Source organism: Rhincodon typus, chromosome 35 (genome assembly GCF_021869965.1).
Source record: "Rhincodon typus isolate 14 chromosome 35, sRhiTyp1.1, whole genome shotgun sequence".
Taxonomy (NCBI): Eukaryota; Metazoa; Chordata; class Chondrichthyes; order Orectolobiformes; family Rhincodontidae; genus Rhincodon; species Rhincodon typus.
The window spans coordinates 4,216,266-4,241,784 of record NC_063366.1 but is presented as its reverse complement, the minus strand read 5'-3'; the positions used below and the strand labels follow the sequence as shown (position 1 = coordinate 4,241,784).

The 25,519-nt window shown below is 44.7% G+C and overlaps 1 protein-coding gene and 1 pseudogene across 1 annotated transcript in view; one reads left to right on the top strand and one right to left on the bottom strand.

The window, feature by feature from the left end:
* The window catches only part of LOC109918142 (zinc finger protein 91-like), an 89,549-nt gene that overhangs the window by 24,906 nt on the left and 39,124 nt on the right, over window positions 1-25,519 (top strand). The window lies entirely within an intron of this gene.
* Window positions 221-10,818, bottom strand: LOC125487022 (annotated as a pseudogene).

Below are 25,519 nucleotides of genomic sequence, written 5' to 3'. Positions count from 1 at the left end.
AATTGTCTGGTGTCTTCCCACATTTGTGCAGTTGTTCCTTAGATGATGGTTAGGATGTGTTAGGATGATGTGCTAAGTCTATCCTCTCAATCACAACGTGGCTACTTTCTCTTCTTTGCCCAGCAACCCCCATCTTCCCAGTCACCGTGATGACAATGGAAAATACAACAGAATGGAGAATAAAACCAGTTAACAATTCACTATGAACACAAAGACCAGCTTTACCCTTAGGAGAAATGTTTATTCAATGAAATGCAATGGAAGCAGGTGACCCAGCTCCAAGTCTGTGTGGAGACATCAGTGTATGGTGAAAGAGAAGAAACAGGTAAAACAATCCTGACACACGCCAGACTGGAAGATACCATGTGAGTTCGCTGATATTCTACAAGGTACAAAATTGTGAATAGGCTTTATTACAAAACTCACACAAATAGGGTTTCTCCCCAGTAAGAGTGCGCTGATGGATTAGGAGGCATGCCGGCTATTGGAAAGCCTTGTCACACATCTCATGCTTGAAGGCTTTCTCACCTGGTGATTTGGGAGACAGGAGTCGGTGAAAGGTTTATCACAAAGTAAATGCACAAAGGTTTTACTCCCCAGTGTGAATTCTCTGACGAAGCAGGAAGTTCCACGACTGTGAGAAGGATTTGTCACAGACATCACACTCAAAAGGCTTTTCCCCGCTGTGGGTGCGTTGGTGTTTGACAAGTGTCAATAACTGGGTGAAGGCTCAGTTACACTCCTCACACTTGAACGGTTTCTCCCGTGTGAATCCTCTGGTGTCTCAGGAAGGTCGAGGACATCACAAAAGCTTTGTCACAAAACTCACACACGAATGGTTTCTACCCTTTGTGCATACGTTGGTGTGCATGAAGGTGGGATAACTGTGAGAATGATTTGTTGCATATTGCACACGTGAACAGTTTCTCTCCTGTGTGAACACGTTGGTGTACGCAAAGGTTCGATGAGTCCGAGAATGATTTGTCACACACCTCACATGTGAAAGGTTTCTCCCCTGTGTGAATGCGTTGGTGTACACGGAGATTTGACAACTCTGAGAATGATTTGTTGCACACCTCGCATGTGAATGGTTTCTCTGCTGTATGAGTGCGCTGGTGAAACATCAGGCCTGACGACTGTGCAAAACCCTTGTTACAAACTTTGCACTTGAATGGCTTCTCTCCTGTGTGGATGCGTCGGTGAGTCAGAAGGTTGTGGGTACAAGTCTCACTCCAGGACCTGGGCAGTGAGGCTGACACTCCAATCTGGGAGTTAAGGATTGCTGCATTGTCATAGGAGCCATGTTTTAGAGGACACATCAAACCACAGAATCACAAGATTGTTTCAGCACAGAAGTAGGCTATTCGGCCCATCGTCTCTACATCAATTCTTCAAAAGAGCATCAATACTTAGTATCAATCTCCTGCCTTTTCCCTGTATCCCTGCACACCATTTCTGTCCAAATAATCTAACACCTATAATAAGACTCTGGAATTTCATTTGATGGTAGCTGCCACAGTCCAGAGAATAACCTCCCAACACACACAGTCAACAACAGGAAATCAGTAAGAATCCTCACACACTCTGCACCTCCCAGATAATGACACCTCACCTTCTCATGTTCATAAGCCATCAACAAAACTCAGCCTGGAAATCAGAAGGGAAATGCTTCCAACAAACAGACTCAATATCCAACACACAGCTCCAGTCTAACAGTTCAGCACAAAGCACCGAGTAAACAGCTCTCTCAGCTGGATCTTCTCACACAGCATAAGGGACATTTCCACCCCTGATTGCCCACAGGATAGTCAGACTGCCTGAAGATTGGTGTGGATATTATGGGATACAATTTGTATAAGAGCTGCTCCTTCACTCATCATCTCCTCACTTGGTTTTCAGTCCCTATAGGAAGTGAACCAGCTCTGGAAGAGGAAGAGGAGGGAATGGGCTGAGTGGGTGGGCTCTCTGATTGACATCTCTCACAGTCAATCCAAATATTTCTGCAGCAACATGAGTTTCCGGAAGCTTGGGAAACTGACCGGTAAAATAGAGGTGACTTCGAGCAGTAGATCAGGTGGAGATTTCAACGTGTCACTGTTCCATCCGAATAAAACCTCACTTATTGCAGCTGCAGTCTCAGTTCCCCAGGTAAATGTTTGACAGAGATTTCTAGTGTGGGAATAGCATTCTTCACCCTCAGAGGCTTTCAGACTGACAACATCAGGGTGGGATGTTTATCCTCGGATGTGTTTGACAGCAGATCAGAAGAGGAAGGCCCACAACATCCAACAGTGATAATGTGCAGTGGTGGGATCAGCACATGTGCAGGAGAGAGGGGCACAGGAAGTGATTCTGTGCTTAGGTCACACATGCCTTGGAGATTGACTCAAGGATTTATGTGGTAGTGAACTGTCATTCATCAGTGTCAGATCACCATTTCCATAATTTGGGAGGAGACAATATATTGAAGGACTTTGAGAGAAAAGAGAGGTTGGAGTTTTGACAGGAGATTGCAAGGACCAAAGAGGCATGATTTTTTTGTTGAGAAGTGGGTTGACGGCAGCATTTCTGATGGAGCAAAGTATCATATCTGAAGAGAAAGAACCATGTACAATCTCAGCAAACATTGGGACCAGCATTCCCACTAATTTATTTACGTGCTGCACAGGTCATAGAGTTGTGCAGCAAGGAAACAGACCTTTCGGTCCAACTTGCCCATGCCAACTAAATTAATCTAGACCCATTTGCCAGCATTTGTCCCATAGCCCTCTAAATCCTTCGTATTCAAGTATCCCTCCAGATGCCTTTTACCAGCCTTCACTAATTCATCTGGTAGCGCATTTCATACATGCAGCATCTTTTGTGTGAAAAAATTGCCACTTAGATCCCTTTAATATCTTTCCCTTCTCACCATAAACCTATGCTCTCTAATTTTGGACTCCCCTGCCCTGGGAAAAAGACCTTGGCCATTCACCCTATCATGCCCCTAATGATTTTATAAACCTCTATAAGGTCACAGCCCCACAGCCTCCAATGCTCCAGGGAAAGTCTCTGATCTCTGGGCCTGGCAGCAACTTCCAGCACCAGAGGTCAGTGCCACAGTTAGTATGCTGATGCCAGTTGCGGTGCACACAACATCAGTGCTGTTGTGCATATGTGCAGCTTACTGGGTTACTAGGTATCAGGAGGGTAATTTGGCTGATCAGAAGTTTAGTGAGAGTTGGGTTGAGGGAGTAGGAGATGGATCTGATGGACAGGATGAACTCAGAGAGGGCATGGGGGAGATAGGTGAGAAACCAGAGAAAGATGTGAGTTCAGGGCTCGGGAAGGTGGAGCATTCATGGACGTTTGTCCAGACAGTGCAAGGGAGGAGTGGCAGACACAGCTGATGGGATTGTTTCAATCTTAGTTCCCTGAGCAGAGAGATCAATATACAAACAGCAGATATTTACAGTAATTGATGGAAAGATTAGAGGGCGCTGAGGAATAATTTTTCACTCTAAGGGTGGTGAGGGTCTTGAACTCACTGTCTAAAAGGAATATTGAGGCAGAAGCCCTCATCACATTTTTAAAAAATACACCCAAAGGAACTTGAAGGAATAATGTCTGCACTTTTAAAGTGGCACTGAAATAACTTCTCCAAGTTGATATTACAGTGCGGGTTAGATGCAGAGTCAAGCTCAATCTATACCATTCCTGAAATGTTGGATTCACCCAGATCAGAAACAAGACTCTCCTGCCTCAGTCATTCAGACTCTTCTATATCGCTGACCTTAATGTAATTGGATAGACATTTGGGAGCAAGACCTGTGGAGGTTCTCGACAAGTGGGGCAAGAAAGTCTCCAGACACAGCATGTCTAGTGGTAGGAGGATGCACTGCAGGTCAGTCTCTGAGGAATATGGGATTTTCAGACGGTGGATGATTGTTCTGGAGTGTGGCTGTACTTGTGCCCAGTGGATTTAGGATGTTTACATTTTTGTAGTTTCTAGTCTGTTGTGTAATGACCCAAGCCCAAGAGCTCTGAAGTAAAACAGAAAGAGATGGAGAAACTTGACAAGTTTGGCAGCATCTGCCAAAGAGTCAGCGTTTCAAGTGCAATATGATTGCCTTGGAACTGCTTTTATTTAAGGATTGTTGAAGGGTTGCTGCAATTTTTAAAAACACGTTACCTTATGATAAATGCTATTGGCACAACCATTGATTCAAGCAGCGGGGAAAGCCTAGTTACAGGCAAGCTAGAGCTGGGGTGTGGGGTACGAATGGAGATTTGACCAGCAACAAGTGGCAGATTTGCTGGCAGATTGCTCGGGCTGTAAATGCTCGAGTCTGGAGCCATCAAATCTCCGTAAGGAAAGGAGCTGTTTCTATTCTGCATTAAAGATAAACACCAAGCCTGAAGATAGTCAATTTATTTCCCTTCAGCAGTTGCTGTAAACTGTGACTTGTCTCTGACCTTTACCTTTACAAGTGTGAACCATTTACCTGGTGCCTCCTGTAAATAAATAGAAGTACCTGGCGAAGTAAGAGCAAACACAAGTATTCTCATCAGGTAAAGGATCATTTCAACAAACCTCATGGATCATAGTCAATAAACTGTTGTCTCAGTCTTTGCCTCTACCCATAACACCCATTTTTTTGTGGGTATGTCTGTTTAGAAGCAGCGTTTTATAACTGGGTTAGAGTTACATGTCAGCAGTTCACTATTGTTTACATGTAGTTAGAATTCTATTTATTTATTATGAATAAACCTGGTCCGTGCTTTCTATCAATCTCAGTCTAAAAGATGGGTAAATTGTGGAATTCTGCATACTTTTAAAAATCTTTAACTTTTGTGATGACTCTAGAAATAGCAGGTTTTGATTTCTAGCACTTTGCCCCAGTGAGCTGTAACAGTTGGTTGTTACTCACTCCTGGAGTCTACCCACTTTTCTCCATCAGTTTCACTTCTCCTGACCCCAGGGACTTTATCATCTTTCATACCTTCAGGAACCCAGATGCAAAGCCAATGCTGACACCTGCAGCTCCAACTAATTATCACTTTAAATCAAATCAAACTTTCAGGCTGCCTGTTTACACAGGGAAAACATGCTGTACTCCCTTAGTACTTAACCACTTAAGACATTTTCTTGTTAGCCTTGGAAAACACTCCAATTCAGCAGGTTGTGGATTTAAATCTAACTCCAGAGGCATGAGCACTGAGGCTGACAGTCCAGTCCAGTGCTGAGGGAATGCTGCACTGTCAGAAGTACCATCTTTCCGATCAGTTGAGCCAAGGCTTCATCTGCTCTGTCAGGTGAATGTAAACTATTCTGTGACACACATCATAGGACAGCAGGAGGATTTATCCCTGATGCCCTGACCAAAATGAATCCTGATAACAATGGAAAACGATTTGGTAATTATCACATTTCCGTTTGAGAGGGCTTGTGCTGCACAAATAGGCAGTCAAATCTCCCTCACTACAACAATAATGACATCTCAAAAAGTATTTAATTGACTAAAACACACCTGGACATCTCAATTTCACGAAAATCTTTCTTGGGGCAATATACTGCATCCTCGAAACTGGAAATTATGGTGGAGAAAGTATCTCAGCCCACAATGATATTGACCAACGTATTGTGTACAGAACTCTTACTGTTGGATCCTGAGTGTTTCAGTTAATGGGAACACACTGTGCTGACATTTCAGATAGTTCAGGTGGAGCCACAAAACTATTATTCTGAGCTATAAATCTACATTGAAGCTGATAAAACAACAGAGAAACAACAACATAATATGCAGTTTATACAAAACTTTGTGTCAACTAAAACAACAAAGCAAAGATTTTTCCCAGATTTTTAAATTAATCTTGGAAGAGTGTAAGTTGAACATATCACACCATTATTACATTGAGGTAAAATGGGCTGACGGATGTCAGGTCTGTAGAGACTCACCCCCGCTTCCTCACAAAACTCAGGATAATGGTCCTCCCAGGCAGGATAGTACAAACGTTCCCCATGGTATTAGTCAAAACACCCATCACCTGAAGAGGATCTGTTCATAATTCACATCCCCAACTAAAGCAGGGTCTGATTCTACCCCATACCCAATCCTAAGAGCTGCCTTTCTTTACTAACACACACACAAACACACATCAGCGGAAATTTTCTCAGAATACTACAGACAGAAGAGTCTTTAAAATCCTTGTGCTTTAGTCTGGCTTCCAATTCTAATGGTCAGAAATGACACGACATTAGTGACACAGGATGGAGCTTGATTCCATCATACAAACCCACCAATGGTTACAGAGATCCAGTGAGCATGTTGGGTCCATGGACCAATCAGTTTCCATTGCTGGAAGGTCCTTTTCCCCCAAGTGAGTTGGACAGTGTTTTCTAATTCCCAACTCTCTGCCCTTTGGTCTTCCATTCACCACTGTAGGCGTCAATATTGTTTGACCACTCATTCAGATCCACCTTCAATGCTCCAAATTACCTTTACTCTTTTCCTTCCTGGTCATTTGCCCTGCTCCTCAAGACCAAGAAGAGAGATTTCGGTGCATCTGATACACAACTGGTTTATCCATCCATCACCTGGTCTGACTGATCCACACCTAGCAACCAGTGGTCCTGCATCTTCTTGTCAAAACTGCTCATTTTTCCAGGACCATCCTGAAGAAAAAACATAATCCACAACCTCTCCTCTCCAAAACCAACTGTGCCCTTGTGGAAGTAATATTCCAGTTGTACAGAGCTCTGTTAGACCCAAATTAGAGAACTGTGGGCAGTGCACCTCAGGAAGATTATATTGGCCTTGGAGGGAGTGCAGCGTAGATTCACCAGAATGTTCCTGTGACTAAAAGGGTTAAATTATAAGAACAGGTTGCACAGACTGGGCTTTTATTGCCTTGAATGTTGAAAATTAAAGGTAATGTAATTGAATTGTTTAAGATTCATAAACAAGTTGATCAAGTCATTGGAGAGTAACAATTCCTCTGGTGGGAGAGTCTAGAATAAGGGGCAGAGCATTAAAATTACAGCGAGGCTGTTCAGGGGGATGTCGGGAAACACTTCTTCACAAAAAACGGACTGGAAATCTGGAACTCTGTCCTCACAAAAATCTGTTGAAGCTGAAGGTCAGTTGAAAATTTCAAAACTGAGATTGATAGGTTTATTGTTAAGAAAGGGAATTAAGAGTTACAGGGACAAGACAAGTGTACAGATCATGGATCAGCCACAATCTAATTGAATGGTGTAGAGGGCTCAACAGGTTTACTTTCATTTCTACATTCCATTCATTCCTCTTGATTGCCCTCTCCCCTCTCATCTCCACCAACAATTGGTCAGTGTCATCCTCTTTACCCTACAGCTGAGTTCCTGACCCCATATCCTCTGCATCACAAAGATCACCTACTTTCCCCTCTGTAACATCCACCTTTTCCAACACTCTCCACCCTCATGTTAGTTTTCAACTTCCTAAACCTCAGCTCAGTTAAACTCTGTGCTCTCCATCCTAACTCACACACCTATCACCCTTGTGCTCACTGACCTACACTGGTGCCCAGTCCTTCCAATTTAAAATTCTCATGCTCCAATACAAATTGTCTCTGTCATATGTAACTCCATCTCCCACCAAGATCTCTGTATGTCTCCTTTGCTTTACTTGTGGTCTTATGGGACACAGATACACAGTCCCAATCTCATGGTGACAGCAGCTCATTGGGATTTTGTTTACCTGCAGAGGTTTTTTTAAAAAGTTTTTTTTTTAAATGTGAGCACTGATGGCAAGGCAGTATTTTCTGCTCCTTCCTGTTTGTTCCCATGAAGATGATGGTGAGTTCCCTGTAGATCTGCTGCAGTCAAACCGTTGGTGCTGTTTTTTGTAGGAGGCTGAACTGACACAGCTGATTGGTGCTGGATCTCTCTGGCAATGAGAGGTGTCTGTTGAGGTCTGGCAGGCAGTCAACAGATTCCAGAGTCCCTCCTTCAGCAAAGATGGGAAGTGAAATATTTCACTGACCAGTTGAGGGCTGATAGAAGTTTTGTTTTGGCAACATTCCAGGACAGGCTGAGTTTCTAGTATGGAGAATCAAAGAGATTGACAGTAGAGGACAAATCTGTTGCAGAGTGAACTCTGTTCCCTTTAAGCTGCTCCCTTTCTGACATTCTGCGCACAGCAATCAGCAACAGTAATGCCAATCGTTGCACTGACTTCTAACTCCAGAAGATATTGCTGCACATGGACTACAAGAGCCTGCACAGCCAGTATGAAGATTAGAGGGAGTGCTGATGGACAACCAGTTTACAGATCACCGTAGTGTGGAGATCATGGTGAATTTAGGGGTCAGCTTAGTTTTGGCATGAAGGGATCTGAGGTAAATAAGTTTTCCATTGAGATAGCATTTAATATTGATACCAGAGGGCAATTGATTTTTGATGAGGTGAATATTTACATCAGGTAGATTGTAAACAGAATGGAGACTATCACACAGCCTTGTTTGACAGCTGTCTAGATTTTGAAAGTTTCTGTTTCAGATCTTCCGTTCAAGACACTTACAGTCATATCCCCATGAAGCAATTGCAGGGTTGGGATGAAGTTTTTAGACATCCAAATCATGGGCACTTCCCCCAGGAGTTTGTGCTGGTCGATCAGAAGCTGAAGCCTTTCTAACCAATGAGTATTTGATTGTCTTCTTGGTCAGAGTGAGAGTCAGTGAGTGATTTTTACCTGACACTGCACTGAAAGGATGCTGAGTTCATACAGGAGCTTCTGTACATATAGTGTCTTCTTTCAGTGATGTTTGGAGATCTGGACAAAGGTTGAATTGACCTTCTTGAAATAATGGGACTGATAGTGCAAGAGGTTTGAGACAGACCCTGCTGAGACAGACAGTGCTTTGGAATGACAGCTCCCCCTATGTGAGCGCTGGAGGGGAAACAACACAGACAGCTCTCAGTGCAACGGAAGCAGGTGACCCAGTTCCACTGTCCGTGTGGAGACGTTGATGTCTGGTGAGAGAGGAGGAGGAAGTGAAACGATCCTGATGCATGTCACACTGGCAGGTCTGTCTCCCATGTGAGTTCATTGATGTTTCTACAGCTGTGTGACAGTATTATCACAGGACTCTCACCTACGGAATTCCGCACCTGTGTGAATACATTGATGATGCAGCAGACAAACAGACTATGCAGAAACCTTGTCACACATTGGACATCTGAATAGTTTTTCTACGGCATATCTAGAATGAACACAAAATGCTGGAAAAACTCAACAAGTCTGGAAGCATCTGTGGAGACAGAAACAGATTCAAGTCTAGTGACTCTTCTTCAAAACACTGGTGATTGAAGAAAGGATTCAGTGCAAGTTTCGTTTCTCCTCTGATCACATCCATTGGTGTTTAGGAGAGTGAAAATCTTCAGAAGACGTCTCTTGTAAACCATGAACTACACAGGTTTCTCTCCTGTGTGAATCCTTAGATGGACCAGAAGGCTTGATGAGTTTGTGAAGGCTTTGTTGCACACCTCACATTTGAATTATTTTTCCCCAGTGTGACTGCGTTGGTGTACACGAAAGTGTGATGGGCGTGAGAATGATTTGTCACACACCCTGCACGTGAAGGGTTTCTCCCCCGTATGAATGCGCTGGTGTGCACGGAGGGAAGATGACTGTGAGAATGATTTGTCACACACCTCACACATGAATGGTTTCTCACCAGTATGAATGCGTTGGTGCACACGGAGGTTCTGTAATAGTGAGAATGACTTGTAGCACACTGCGCACGTGAATGGTTTCTCCCCACTGTGAATGCGTCGATGATTTACGAGGCGCCAGAACTGTGCAAAACCCTGGTCACAGACATCACACGTGAATGGCTTCTCCCCTGTGTGAATGCGTTGGTGTACACGGAGGTTTGATGACTGCGAGAATGATTTATTACACACCTCACACGTAAACGGTTTCTCCCCCGTATGAACACGTTGGTGTTCCACAAGCATTGTTGACCGTGTAAACGCTCGGTCACACAACTCACACTTGAACGGTTTCTCCCCGGTGTGAATCCTCTTGTGTATCAGGAGATCGGAGGATTGGGTGAAACCCATCTCACAAACCTCACACCTGTAGGGTTTCTCCCCAGTGTGAAACCTCTGGTGCATCAGGAGGGTGGAAGATGTCACAAAAGCTTTATGACAAACCTCACATTTGAAGGGTTTCTCCCCCGTGTGGACTGTCTGATGGACCAGCAGGCCCGATAACTGTGTGAAGGTTTTGTCACACACCTCACACTTCACTGGTTTCTCCCCTGTGTGAATGCGCTGGTGCACTCGGAGTGATGAGAGTAGAGTAAAAGATTTGTCACACACCTTGCACGTGAATGGTTTTTCTCCAGTGTAAATGCGTTGGTGTATGCGAAGGTTCGATAACTGTCTGAAGGATTTGCCACAGACATCACAAGTGAATGGTTTCTCCCCAGTGTGAATGCGCCGGTGATTCACTAAGCTTGATAATCGTGCAAGGCCCTTGTTGCACACTTCACATGTGAATGCTTTCACTTCCATGTAGCTGGTCTTGCCTGAACAGTTTTACAACACACTTTGATAAGCCTATGAAGCCCTCCTCATACTTGAGCAGCCCCCAGCATGGAGGAATGAGTCAGTGGTTCATGAGGCTTGATGAATGACTGAAGCTCTCACCACACTTGGAGCCACTCACACTTCTTCCCAGCCTCACCCTGACCAATCACCCACAGCCGAACCTCCAGAAAGGTTGGTTCTGATGGAAGGCTCCACACCACTGACCAGTTTCAGATCTGATGATATGTCAAAGTTCCCCGACCCGACCCGATTTCCAGGTGATGATTTCACTGCCCAACCTTCTCTGTGTTGAGCAATGCTGTGAAGGGACTAGATGTCTTCCCACAGTTGTGCAATTGTTCCTTGCGTGATGGCAGGATCTATCTGCAGTGTCCATCCTCACTGTATTCTCTGGTGTAGTACGATGCAATCTTTCTGTAAAACAGGAAAAGAAAACATGATTTCTCCATCTCCCTCTCCTCCTTTGCTGAAGGGTCTGACTCCTCAGTTAGAGAGTGTTAGCCACAGTGAGTGCCAGTCTGCTGTTCCTTGTGTGGGAGGGTATCAAATACAAGTCCTTTCTTTTTCCTCACTTGACTGTCACACACCCTCTATTTCCAGCAGGGACACTGGATAGTGACCAGGAGCAGACAATGTGTGTAATTTCTTTCCATCTTCTCAGGCATCACAGGGGCACTGGAAAAGACAGTCGAGCGGAGAGTAAAGTGAGATATCAATTCACTATGAGCTTGTGTTGTGCTGTTGAAGACCAGATTTCATGTTGGAGTGTTTGTTTAATGAAAAAAACACTCAGATGAAAATCAATAGAGATTCTGAAATTTCTCCCCATATTTTTGCACATTATTTGAAGAAATCGCACTGGTCAGGAACTGCTAGAAACAGGACGAGAGAGAGAAAAATTATGATCACTGGTATTTGTCCTATTTCTTGACCTGTTATCTCCACATTCCCACCAGCCCATGAACTTCCCCCCTGCCCAACCTTTCACTGGGGAACTATAGTCACAGTGAGGTCAAACTCTTATTTACAAGCATTGGAAAATATCTCGGTTTTTGCACCTTTGTGTTTAGAAATGCTTCCAAACATGTCTCCTGAAAGACTGTGCCCTTAGACTGTGCCCCTAGAATCCCCGACCTGTGGAAATAGTTGATTTTTATTCACCCTGTGTTTTCCTATTAACATCTTGAAGACTTCAATCAGACACCACACCCTCCCTGACCCCCCCCGAAAATCCCAGACTAACAGGCCTAATTTCAATAATCTCTCCTCATAACTGAAATCCAAGTTTCATTCTAGGTTGAACTCCCTCGAAGACCGGTACATCCTTCCTAAAGTGTGATATCCGGATCTGCTCACAGTACTCTCAGTGTGATGAATAGTTCAGAAATGAGCAGACCAGGCACGAACAGGACCTTCCATGAGGTCAGCAAGAAAGAAGCCTCTGAAGAATCTGGTCTATTCCACCTGTGCAATGGACCATGTACAGTACAAGAGCAACCATTGGCTGGACTGTCTGTCAATCATGATTATTGCTGTGTTAAATTGGTTGCTTGGGCCAAACACCATGCAGATTGACAGGTCGATCCACCAATCAGAAAGGGTCTTAGTAAAGTCCAATCCACCCTCTCCTGGGCCTTGGTTTAAAACTGATGAATCTTGCTTTACTGTAGCTGATTGCAGGGTTCTGGGTTATCCTGGGAAATTACATGCATTGCACATGTCTCATGTTCAGCTATCAGCCACAACACAGGACAAAACTATTAAATCCAAGCCTGATTTTGGGAAAGGCTGACACCCTCAGTTAAAATCTTGAAAAAACATCTGAAAAGATATTCCAAGTATGGCAGCTGAATTGCTTTGGAGGTTATAGAGTTAGAGGGTGCAAGGCCATGAAGGGATTTGAAAACAAGGACAAGAATTTTAATACTGAGGTGTTACTCGGCCTGCAGCCAACGTAGATCAGTGAGCACAGGGGTGATTGGTTAATGGGTCTTGGTGTCAGTTAGGACCTGGACAGCAGTGTTTTGGATAAGCTCAGGTTGGCAGAGCAAGATATGAGAGCAACCAGGAGAGCATTGGAATAATTCAGTCTAAAGCCTACAAAGATATGGATGAGGGTTTCAGCAGCAGATGAGTTGAAGTGGGATAGCACTGTTCTCTCCTGTGAGTGAAACTTGTACCTCCTCATATATATGGTGTCGCTGTACCTGACCAACATCAGGAAATGACAGTGGGGAGCTAGGGATGGTAACGGAGAATCCGTCATAGAACCAGACACCAACATAGAATATTGTGGAGTGAGGCACAGCCACAATGTCAGAGGAACCATCTTTCAGAGCAGATCACAGACATGGCCCCTTCTGCTGTTTCTGAGATGGGGTAAAAGATCCCATGGAACTATTTATGAAAACAGGGAGTGCTCCTTCAAACAACATCATTGAAAAACACATTGTCTGGTTATTCACATTGCTGTTTGTGGGATCTTGCTGTGCATACACTGGCTGCCAAATTTCCTACAGTACAACAGTGATCTCGCTTCATAAGGACTTCAATGGCTGTAAAGTGCTCTGGAATATCTGGCGATTGCAAAAGCATGTGTATATACATGGAACTAACATAGAAGCTGGAAACAGGAGTAGGCCATCCAGCCCTATGAGCCTGTTCCACCGTTCAACAGGGTCGTATATCAGATTCATATCTGCACTTTCTCCCCGAACCTTTGATGCTTTTAATGCCTAAAAAATAATCAATCTCTTATTGAATGTACTCATTGATTCAGACTCCACAGCCTGCTTGGTAGAGCATTCCACAGGTTCACAACTCTGGGTGAAGAAATCTTTCCTTATTTCAGTCCTAAATGGTCCACACTACATCTGGAGACCATGTCCCTTGGTTCTAGACTCCCTAAACAGGGGAAACATCCTCCCCACATCCAGTCTGTCCAGCCCTATAAAAATTTTATATCTTTCAATCAGATCCCCTCATCCTTCTAAACTGGTAAACACTGGCCCAGTTAAACCAATCTCTCTCATTCGACAGTCCTGCTGACCCTGGCAGCAGCCCAGTACAACTTCACTGCACTTCGTCTATTGCAACTATATGCTTTCTTAGAATAGGAGAACAAAATTGTGTAGAATAGTCCAAGTGCAGTCTCACTGAGGCACTGCATAATTGTAATAATACATCACCACTTATGTAATCAAATACTCTGTTTCACTGACTGGTATACAAGAACACCCAGCTCCCTTTGTACATCCACATTTGCCTTCCTTTTGTTTTCTTCAGGAGGTTACATAGATCGGTAGGGATGATTGAAAAGACAGGCAACATCCAAATCCTAATATACAGGGAAAACTGACCGTTCACAGTTGACAGGATGATAAGTGGCTCACAACACAGAACTCAACAACAGGAAATCAGTAAGAATCCTCAGTCACCCTGCACCTCCCAGACACCTCACCTTCTCATATACAGGAATGGGCCGTCAATAAAACTTAGCCTGGAAATCAGAAGGGAAATGCTTCCAATAAACACACTCAATATCCAACACACAGCTCCAGTCAAATAGTTCAGCACAAAGCACCGAGTAAACAGCTCTCTCAGCTGGATCTTCTCACACAGCATAAGGGACATTTCCATCCGTGAATGCCCACAGGATAGTCAGACTGCCTGAAGATTGGTGTGAATATTATGGGATACAATTTGTATAAAAGCTGCTCCTTCACTCACCACCTCCTCATTTGGTTTTCAGTCCCTACAGGAAGTGAACCAGCTCTGGAAGAGGAGAAAATGGGCAGAGTGTGGGCTCTCTGATTGACGTCTCTCACAGTCAATCCAAATATTTCTGCAGCAACATGAGTTTCTTGAAGCTTGGGAAGCTGACCGGTGAAATGGAGGTGACTTTCAGCAGTAGATCAGGTGGAGATTTAAACTTGTCATTGTCCCATCTGAATAAAACCTCACTTATTGCAGCTGCTGTCTCAGTTCCCCTGGTAAATGTATGACAGAGATTTCTAGTGTGGGAATAGCATTCTTCACCCTCGGAGGCTTTCAAAGTGACAACATCCGTGTGGAATGTTTATCCTCGGATGTGTTTGACAGCAGATCAGAAGAGGAAGACCCACAGCATCCCAAGCAGCGGTGATGTCCAGTGGTGGGATCACGACATTAACAGGATGGAAGGGACGTAAGGAGGTGCACAGGGGAAAGTGGCACAGGGTGAGAGGCACAGGGGAGGATAGTACTGGTGGCAGGGAGTAACTTGTTCTCTATGTCCACCTCCTACATACTCTACTTGCCCTTCCTCCATCCGTTCCCTCACGGTTATCTTTTCTACTTTCCCTTCCATTCTCTTCCCTTTTGCTTTCTCTCCCCTTCCCACCTTTATTTGTGCTCCTCTTGTACTGCTCTTCCCGACTGTCTCACTCCTCTCCTGCGTCTCTCCTTCTCCAGCATGATAAAGCTTGGACAGACAGACTCGTCAAAGAAACGGAAATTTATAATTATAATAAATACATATTTAGGGCGGCACGGTGGCTCACTGGTTAGCACAGCTGCCTCACAGCACCTGGGATCAGGGTTCAATTCCACCCTCGGGTGACTGTGTGGAGTTTGCACATTCTCCCTGTGTCTGTGCGGGTTTCCACCGGGTGCTCCAGTTTCTTCCCACAGTCCAAAAATGTGCAAGTTAGGTGGATTGGCTGTGCTAAAAGTTTCTGTTGTGTCGAGGAATGTGTCGGCTAAGTGGATTAGCCAGGGTAGATGTGGGGTTATGGGACACGGTCTGTGGCTGGGTCTGAGTGGGATGCTCTTCGGGGAGTCGATCCGTCTCAATGGGCCGAATGATCTCCTTTTGCACGGTAGGGATTTTGTGATAATGTTATTATGACTGCATTACACCATTTTAACTATCTGTCCTGTCGTTGTGATACAACAGAAATAAACTGTTATCTGTGGGTTGCTGAAATAATTGCTGACTGCAGTATGTAGACTGGAGTCATGAATATGACTGACTGTTAGTGCCTGAACATTCAAAAGCCGAGTGTTATTTGATGAGCTGCCTCAAACAGGCATAGTCAGCAGAAACTCACCACTCTCACTCTCCCCACCTGGGGCCAAGGTCATTTCTATGATTGATGCCAGCTTTCTGGCTGATGTTTAATTAATAAATGTTAAAGATCACAAAAGATAAAATTATATTTGACATACATTTAAAATTCTGCTTGAAAACTGAAGGAACCTATCAAGTTGCCTGGATGAGTGCAACTCCAATAATACTCAACAGGCTCAACATCATCCAAGGCAAACAATCCCAGAGTCAATAGGTGTGAGGCTGGAAGGGTACAGCAGGTGAGACAGCATCAGAGAAGCAGGAAAGTCAACATTTTGGGCCAAATCACTTCATCAGGACTGGGGAGGGAGAGGGGAGCCCAGAAATAAATAGAGGGAGGGGGGTGGGGTTGGGGGAAGGGTAGGTGGGATGATGACAGGTGGGGATGAATGGGAAGGGTGAAGTGGATAGGTGATCAGGAAGATGGACAGGTTAGGTCAGGTCAGGAGGGGGAGGGCTGGACATGGGATAAAGCTGTGAGGAGAGAGATTTTGAAGCTGGTGAAGTCAATATTGAGGCCATTGGACTGTACACTCCCGAGGCGAAATATTGTTGTTGTTCTGCCAGTTTACGTCTGGCGTCACTCTGACAGTGGAGGACACCAAAGATGGACATGTCACCAGGGGAGTGGGAGGGGGAATTAAAATGGATGGCAACCGGAGGGTCGGGTTGGTTGGTGCGTGCAGAGCGCAGAGGCTCTGCAAACCAGACCTGAGTCCGCGATTAGTCTCCCCGATGTAGAGGAGACCACAAAGGGAGCAATGGATACTATAGATCAGGTTGGATGAAGTGCAGGTGAATCTCTGCCGGATTTGGAAGGATTGTTTGGGGCATTGGACAGAGATGAGAGCAGAGGAGTTATACCTCTTGCAGTTGCAGAGAAAGCAATCGGGTGTGATGGAGGAATTGGTGGGGAATGTAGAGCTGACGAGAGAGTCACGGAATGAACGGTCCCTGCGGAAAGTGGACAGCGGTGGGGAGGGAAATATCTTTTTGGTGGGTGGGGTCTGATTGTAGGTGGCAGAGGATGTGGAGACATCGGAGGGTGATGCATTGGATTCGGAGGTTGTTGGGGTGGTAAGTGAGGATGAAGGGGTCTCTATCCTTCTTGCTGTTGGGTTTGAGGGCAGAAGTGCAGTAAATGGGGGAGATGCAGTTGAGGGCATCCTTAATTACGGAGGAGTGGAAATTATGGTGCCTAAAATAGGAGGATATCACGGATGTCCTGGAGCGGAACACCTCATCTTGGGAACAGATACAGTGGAGTGGAGTCAGAGGAATTGAGAGTGTGGGATACCATTTTTGCTGGAGGGTGGGTGAGAGGAGGTGTAGTTGACGTAGTTGTGGGAGTCAATGGGTTTGAAATGGATGTTGGTGGTGAGTTGGTTTCCGGGGATGGAGAGAGAGAGATCCAGGAAGGGAAGGGAGATGTCTGAAATAGTCCAAGTGAATTTGAGGGCGGGGTGGAAGGTATTGGCGATGTTGAACTGTTTGAGCTCCTCACGGGAGTATGAGGCCGCACCAATGCCTTCATCAATATTGCAGAAGGTGAGGGATGGTGCCGACGAAGTCACGGAACAGGGACTGTTCCAGAATCCCACAGCCCTGATTGGCATTCCAGCCATCATCTTCAACATTTACTTCCTTCACGACTGATGGACAGTAGCAGCAATGTGTAGCATCGACAAGATTCACTGCAACAGCTCACCAAGGCTTCTTTGACAGCACCTTCCAAATCAGAGAGCTTGAACACCTTGAAGGGCAACCATAGCAGATATACAGGAACATCGCCGCCTGAAAACTCCCCTCCAAGCCACTCACTCCCTTGACTTGGAAATATGTTAGCGTTCCTTTAGTTTCAATGGATCAAAATCCTTGAACACCCTTCTTACACTTCTTGTGTCATGGAAAAGCTGCCAACATCATCAGAGACCCCTCCTACCCCAGTAATGCTCTCTCACAATCTCTTCCGTGAGACAGAAGATACCGAAGTTTGAACAAACATACCAACAGGTTCAAGAACAGTTTCTTCCCTGCTGTTATTAGACTGTTGAATGAACCTCTCTAACTTCAATTAATTGTTGAAGTTGCTGATGTTGATCTTGCTTTGTGCACCTCCTTTGTAGCTATGACCTCGAATGCCTCGCTCTGTCTAAGCACCCTATGATCTGTATATCCTTGTCTGCTATCATCTACCTGTACTATTCACAAATCAAAGGTTTACTTAGGTGCATGTGACTACAATAAACAAAAATCAAATCTTATCAGGACTGTATCAGTACATGCATTACAAGGACTGCCGCTGTTCAAGAAGGCAGTTCCCCATCACTCTCTCCAGGGCAATTAGGAATTGGCAATAAATGCTGGCCTCGTCAGCGATGCCCACATCCTCTGATTAAATAACATTGAGTGCCCTGTATATAATAGATACGTCAATGCTGCTATGGCTTGGTATTCTTTCTCCCTCAATGCATTTAAAACATCCAGATCATACAATGTATAAAATCTTCCTTCAAAAGTAAAAAAAATTTGCATTAATGTATCAACTTTCACAATGTCTTGAAAATGATTGTACTTTTTCAAGTACTGTAGTGTACACACATTCCCCGGCCTGTAAATGGGTTCCATTCTTGAGTGTGTTCGCAAGTTGAGTTGTATCCAAGTCGGAACACAATGCAGGACAATGTGAAATAGTCTTTTACAAGTACAGGAAATATTCATGTTGGACCTTTAAAGTTACCATGCAGTCGTAAATGTCTTTGCCACTCCCAGAACCTCTGCTCAACGTGGAGGAAAACTGATTAATTAGATGAGGGTGGGTGGTATGTAATAATTAGCAGATTTCTTTACCCATGTTTGACCTGATTCCAGGGGATTCATGGATCCAGGGACAATGTTGAGGACTGCAAGTGCAACAGCCTCCTGAGCTTATACCATTGTGCTTTTGATGTGTCTCTCCTGCCAGTCAGACATGACTGTGCTGTATTGTTCTTTGTTCTTTGACTTATCCAGGGATGATGATGGTAATAAAAGATAACAAGGTGTAGAGCTGGATGAACACAGCAGGCCAAGCAGCATCAGAGGAGCAGGAAGGCTGATGTTTCGGGCCTAGACCCTTCTTCAGAAATGGGGGAGGGGAAGGGGTTTCTGAAATAAATAGGGAGAGAGGGGGAGGCGCATAGAAGGTGGATAAAGGAGAAGATAGGTGGAGAGGAGACAGACAGGTCAAAGAGGCGGGGATGGAGCCAGTAACGGTGAGTGTTGGTGGGGAGTTAGGGAGGAGATAGGTCAGTCCAGGGAGGACAGACAGGTCAAGTGGGTGGGATGAGGTTAGTAGGTAGGAGATAGGGGTGGGGCTTGAGGTGGGAGGAGGGGATAGGTGGGAGGAAGGACAGGTTAGGGAGGCAGGGACAAGCTGGGCTGGTTTTGGGATGCGGTAGGGGGAGGGGAGATTTTGAAACTTGTGAAGTCAACTGCAGGAAGTGCTACACCTGCCCCTACACCTCCCCCCTCCCCCCCATCCCAGGCCCCAAGAAGACTTTCCACATCAAGCAGATGTTCACCTGCACAACTGCTAATGTGGTATACTGCATCCGCTGTTCCCGTTGTGGCCTCCTCTATATTGGGGAAACCAAGCAGAGGCTTGGGGACTGCTTTGCAGAACACCTACGCTTGGTTCGCAACAAACAACTGCACCTCCCCGTCACGAACCATTTCAACTCCCCCTCCCATTCCTCAGATGACATGTCCATCCTTGGCCTCCTGCAGTGCCACAACGATGCCACCCAAAGGTTGCAGGAACAGCAACTTATATTCTGCTTGGGAAACCTGCAGCCCAATGGTATCAATGTGGACTTCACAAGCTTCAAAATCTCCCCTCCCCCTACCGCATCCCAAAACCAGCCCAGCTCGTCCCCGCCTCCCTAACCTGTCCTTCCTCCCACCTATCCCCTCCTCCCACCTCAAGCCCCACCCCCATCTCCTCCCTACTAACCTCATCCCAACCCCTTGACCTGTCCGTAAGGAGGGCCTTTTAGGCTCCTCAGTGTTTCTATGAATAGGAACACACCAGACTGATATTTTCAATAGTTTTCTTCAGCTGAACAAAAAATTGAGCGTCAGTGAAGTCCTTTCCCCATTTTGGTCCATCATCCAAAATAAACGAAAATAAAAGATGTGGCCTGAAAAACCCATCTCCTTCCAAAATCTCTGCACTCCTCTAATTAGTGCATATCCTGCACCCCCCGATTTCATCATCTGACCCATTTAGGCTTCATGCTTTACAATTTCCCCTTAAAACATGCTATATTTTAACTCTCTTCCTTCCTACCGTAACATTTTAAGCCCAACCTCTTTGACCATATTTCTGGCCATAGCCATAGCCTCCTAATATCTCCTTCTTCGTCTCAGAGTTAAGTTTTGTTTTATTATGTCTGTGTGAGACACTGAGATGTGGTAACTATGTTAAAGCATGATATGAATGAAAGCTGTTGTCCTCTCATATTCCCTACAATCTAACTTTAAGCTAATGTTATTTTAAAGTTGACAAAATGTGAAACCCAAGGTATTGACTGAAATAATAAAGCCACAGGGTCCCATAGTTTTGGATGAACTGCAATAATCTTTTAAAAAAAGAACCACAGATGCTGTAAATCAGAAACAAAACCAGAAATTACAGGGAAAACTCAGCAGATGTGGAAATAAAGCAGAGTTAACATTTTGGATTTAGTGACCCTTCTTCAAAACTTCGTCAGCAATAAACTTTATGATACAAAATTAGAAAAGTAAAACAATCTACGATATCTATACAAATTATATTCCAATATTCAAAATTAGCATGAGGTAAATACAGGGTAACAGATAAACAGCTGAAAAAATAGCAAATAAAGTCAAGATATATCCCACAGATTTCTCAGTCACTCTCCCTCAAAAGTTTGTGAAACTGCAGGTCATCAAATCTCATTAAAATCTATAAGGGATTCCAATCTCTTCTCTCCTGAAGACCTAACATTGGAACTCCATCACAGACTGCATCAGCAACTGCTCATGTTCTGGTGTTTTACCCTCCTTTTCTGGGGCTACGTTTATCAGGCTTCTTGAAACTGTACCCCAGAACTTACTCATCAGCAAAACTCCAGCCTTCTTGCAGACAACCAGCTTCACCAAGCTGCTTTTCTCCAAGTTCTCTCATTTCACAGCTGCAGAAAGCAACTTGTGTTTTTGGCCTTCTTTCGCTCTTGCTCTCAGCTGCACTGTGCTTTCAATAGAAAATGGCAGCTTCTGAGTGGCCCCAGCGCTTTGCCTGAGGCCTAACCCCAACATTTAGCTGCACCTCATAGCACCATGGGAAGGTGATGGCCTAATGGTTAATCCAGAGACCCTGATAATGTCCTGTTCGAATCCCAACGTGGCAGATGGTGGAATTTGAATTCAACAAATATCTGGAATTGAGAGTCTAATGATAACTATGAATGCATTGCTGATTTTTGTAAAAACCCATCTGGTTCACTAATGTCCTTTTGGGAAGGAAACTGCCACCCTTACCTGATGTGGCCTACATGTGACACCAGATGCACAGAAATGTGGTTGACTCTGAACTGCCCTCTGGGCAATTAGGCATGAGCAATAAATGCTGCCTTGCCAGCAACACCCTCATCCCATTACTGAATTTTTAAAAAAACCTTTTCAGGATGTAGCCTGTTCTGTCTGCTCCTATTTGTCGGGCTAACAAGCAGCCTGAAGGTATTAACCGTTTTCTTTTCCTGTTTCTGTCCATATGCCAAAAGTTGACTATTCGCCAGTCTCTGAACAATGCTGACTGACCTGCTGAAAACCTCACAACAGGATGGAAGTTTGTAAGCCAACCATCAAATGCAGCAATCTCTCAAAACTGTCTGTACAGTACCAGATTGTTGGTTCCTTCAGAGATCAAATGGATGCAATAAACCAAAAGAATTCACCACGACCTCTCGTGCTTTTTTAAGTGGCCATTCAGCATGTGGACAGCCAGATAGTAAATGTTGTGAGACAATGGAAAGTGTCACAGCCAAATCACATCCTGCCCTCCCCCTAACTTCCCAGCTGGGCTCACTGATGATGAACAGGATTCCTGGCTGATTCTCCACCCACCTCCAGAGATCAGAGTTACTGAAATTATCTCCATTACTCCCCCAGGAATGGCTCCTCCTCTGCATTCTTATGCTGATCAGAAGCTGAAGCCTTTCTAACCACTGAGTATCTAATTGTCTTCTTGGTCAGATTGAGAGTCAGCGAGTGACTTGTACCTGACACTGCACAGAAAGAATGCTGAGTTTATACAGGTGCTTCTATACATATAGATGTCTTCTTTCGGTGATGTTTAGGGATCTGGACAAAGGTTAAATTGACCTTATTGATATCATTGGTCTGATGGTGGGAGAGGTTTCATGCAGACAGCTGGAATGACAGCTCTCCTGTATGAGCACTGGAGGGATGTATAGGATGGGCCAAAGGGCTAAAAGTTAATGATGATATCTGACAGCTGCATGAGAAAATGGATTGTACAGAATGGGCAAATAGACTGGGAAAGTTTAGAATAATACTCAACAAGCTGCATGACCTTGAATAAGTCCTGTGAACGTTCCTTTGTGAGCTGAAGATGACACCTGCACTTGTTTTCCCATCCTATGTTGTCTGTAGCAGCCAGCAGTTTTGTCCTTTGTATGTGTTGTTTTGTGTACTGTTGTTTGTGATACTGAATAATAGCGAGAGTATCATTCCAAGCTACTGCTGGACGTGGCTTCAGCTCGGAATCGTGATCAGTGCCAGAAACAAACCTAAACCTTCAGACCAGCCATCGATTGAGGGGTCCCCGATAGGTAGAAGAACATGAGACTTGTTGCTTTCCCTGAAAGGCATGAAACTTGTTGCTTTTTTTCCCCTTTTTTCTTTTCCATTTAAAATTACCACTATAATCATTTATCATTGCTTTTATAATCATTCATTATTACTTAATAAACATTCATATTCAAGCAAATTGCTGTTGTCAAACCTTCTCTTAATTATATTAAATTGAATCTGAAAAGAACCGCTTGGATACATGCTGTGATCCAAGGCACCTTTGGCGACGAGGATGGGATTCGGCAAAATATTTATGAGAAGGGAAAGGCAACCTGATGCTCCAGAGACCTTTCATATTCCAGGATGGAATGCTGAAGACTCTGGATTTGGGTCTGTAGCTAATTTCTTAGCACAACTAGGGCCCCCACAAGAATGGGGGATGGTTATAACTGGAAAAAGTGATAAAGGAAGGTTAGTCATACAGGTTGTCATACTTGAGAGCTTGTGAGAGGCAGACTTCCCCATAAGCAAGGACAGTGTAGTGCAAATGGGATGGATATTGTTAACAGCTTTGCATTCAACATGTAGGGAATTGGAAGTGTGCCAGGCCAGAAACAGTTTGAAGCCCCACTGGCAGTAGTAGAACAGTGTAACCTCACCCTAACAGAAGCAGTTAAGACAGCGCAGCAGACAGCCGACAATGCAGAGGAGAAACAGAATCAGATAGTATGGCATCTGGCGACAGTACAACAGACAAAGAGAGCAAAACGACATAATAGGAAAGTTGACCCAGTCAACGTGCGCATGTTATTACACTTGCAATGGGACCCCGACCATTGGGATGGGAACATTTAGCATTCATCTGATTCAGAGTCTGAATGGACAGATGGGGAAGGGGATGCTCCGCCTATGGAGTCATCCTCAGAGGAGGGACTAATAGCACGATTCCAAATAACAAATAAGGCAAAACAGTTAGGAGGGCAGAACCTACAAAATTCGTGAATAGTGAGAGATTACTCTATGTCCGAATTGCAGGATTTGGGGTTCCACTTTAAGCAGAAGTCGGGTGAACCTTTGGCCTCTTGGCTGGCATGGTTGTGGGACCAGGGCGCCATCCACATTATGCTGAGTGCCACAGAGTGAGGGAATCTGGGAGCATTAAGTGTTGATCCACATGTGAATAGTGTCTTTAGAAACATTGGGCAAACTAGATCATTGTGGAACGCACTGACAGTAGCAGTAGGGAACAAGTACCCTTCCCCAATAGAATGGGAAGGTGATGTTGACAAATGGGAGAGCATACCACAAGGTTTAAAACATTTGAAGGATTTGACTACACAAGCGAGTATGTATTCTCTGCTGTTACAGGGTCCAAATCAGGAAACTTTCACATTGGAATGAGGAGCCGACTAATGTGAAGTCATCTGGGCTCGATGAGAGGTGCCCTGTTAGCCCTGTTAGGGCCAGCCCAGGGACAGGCCGTGGGACAGGTATGTTTGTTGTTAGGGACAGTTAGAGGACGTGGAGGTTGGTAAGTGATGAGTGAGCCTCACCCGAGCAAGTGACAAATAGGGACAACAAGTCAGAGATGGGGTGGGTTTGAAGGTGAAACAAAAGATAACCAGAAGATAACCAGTTCGCAGCATTTTTAAAAGCAGGAATAGAGAGGAGCAAGATAAACGAAATACATACAGATGCCATGTATAGAATGTGGAGGATGCACTGCTCTCCAAGGGATAAGGAAGTAAGAGAAACTGAATCAGTTATGGAGGGAGGAAAGGAAACCACACTGACTGCATTTCCCACAACATCCCTGGACCCTAGCCTGGAGGAGGTCAGGCAGTTGTGGTGGGCCAGTCAGCCAATTGACTGGGGGTGGGGCTGGGAATCCGGGGTCTGTGTCGAGGCCTTATGTCCCTATCACTATTTGTTGGAGGAAAGGCAATATATGGTGAGACATTGCATTATTGGACAATGGGGTAGAAGTTACTATTATACATGGCAATCCACATAGATATGTAGAGCATAGAACGACTATTAATGGATTTGGTGGGGTGATAACAGTTAGAACAAATATTAGAATCGCCTTGAGGAATGGACTCCCACAAGTAGTCCCAGTATTGATATCCAACATACCAGAAAATATTATCGGCATAGACTTATTAAAAGGTACCACCTTGCAGACCCCACTGGGCAAATTCTCTTTTGGTATACCAGCTGTGATGGTTACTGTTGGCAAGGAAAAGTGGGAGCCCCTCATTATTCCTCTGCCTTCACGGGTGGTTTCAATGAAACAGCATCATGTCCCGGGAGGGCACAAAGTAATTGGGGATACTACACAGGGCCTGTTGGCTGTGAGGATTGTGTCACATGCAGTATCTGCATACAATAGCCCTGTATGGTCTGTAAAGAAGCCTGACAGAAGTTGGCGAATGACAGTTGAATACCGCTAACTCAACAAATATGCTCCTCCACTGTCAGTGTCCATGCCCGATGTGCCACCATTATAGAAAGTTTGTTACAAGGGCTGGATGCCTGGTACGCCGTTATTGATCTCGAAAATGTCTTTTTCTCAATACCGATAGCCCTGGAATCACAAGCTCAGTTTGCTTTCACATGGGAAGGTCGCTAATATATCTTCTGTCGGCTACCATAAGGATACCTACACAGCCCAAACTTATGCCATGGGCTAGTAGATATGTATCCATTGCCACGGACGTTCACGTCACACATTATATTAATGACATCTTGATCTGTGGACCAATGGAAACACCGGTGGCGGAAGCTGTAGCCACACTGCTATAACATATGCAAGACAGAGGCTGGGAAGTGAACCTGAAAAAGATACAGGGATCAGCACAACACCTAGGTCCCAACACACAGAGAGAACTGATCTTTTCTAACAATAACAAGAAATGCTCAGATGCAATCTAGTTTCTGATGAACTGTCATGATGAGCTGAATTGTTAACTCTGTTTCTTTCCAGCCTAACTTGCTGAGCATATCCAGCATTT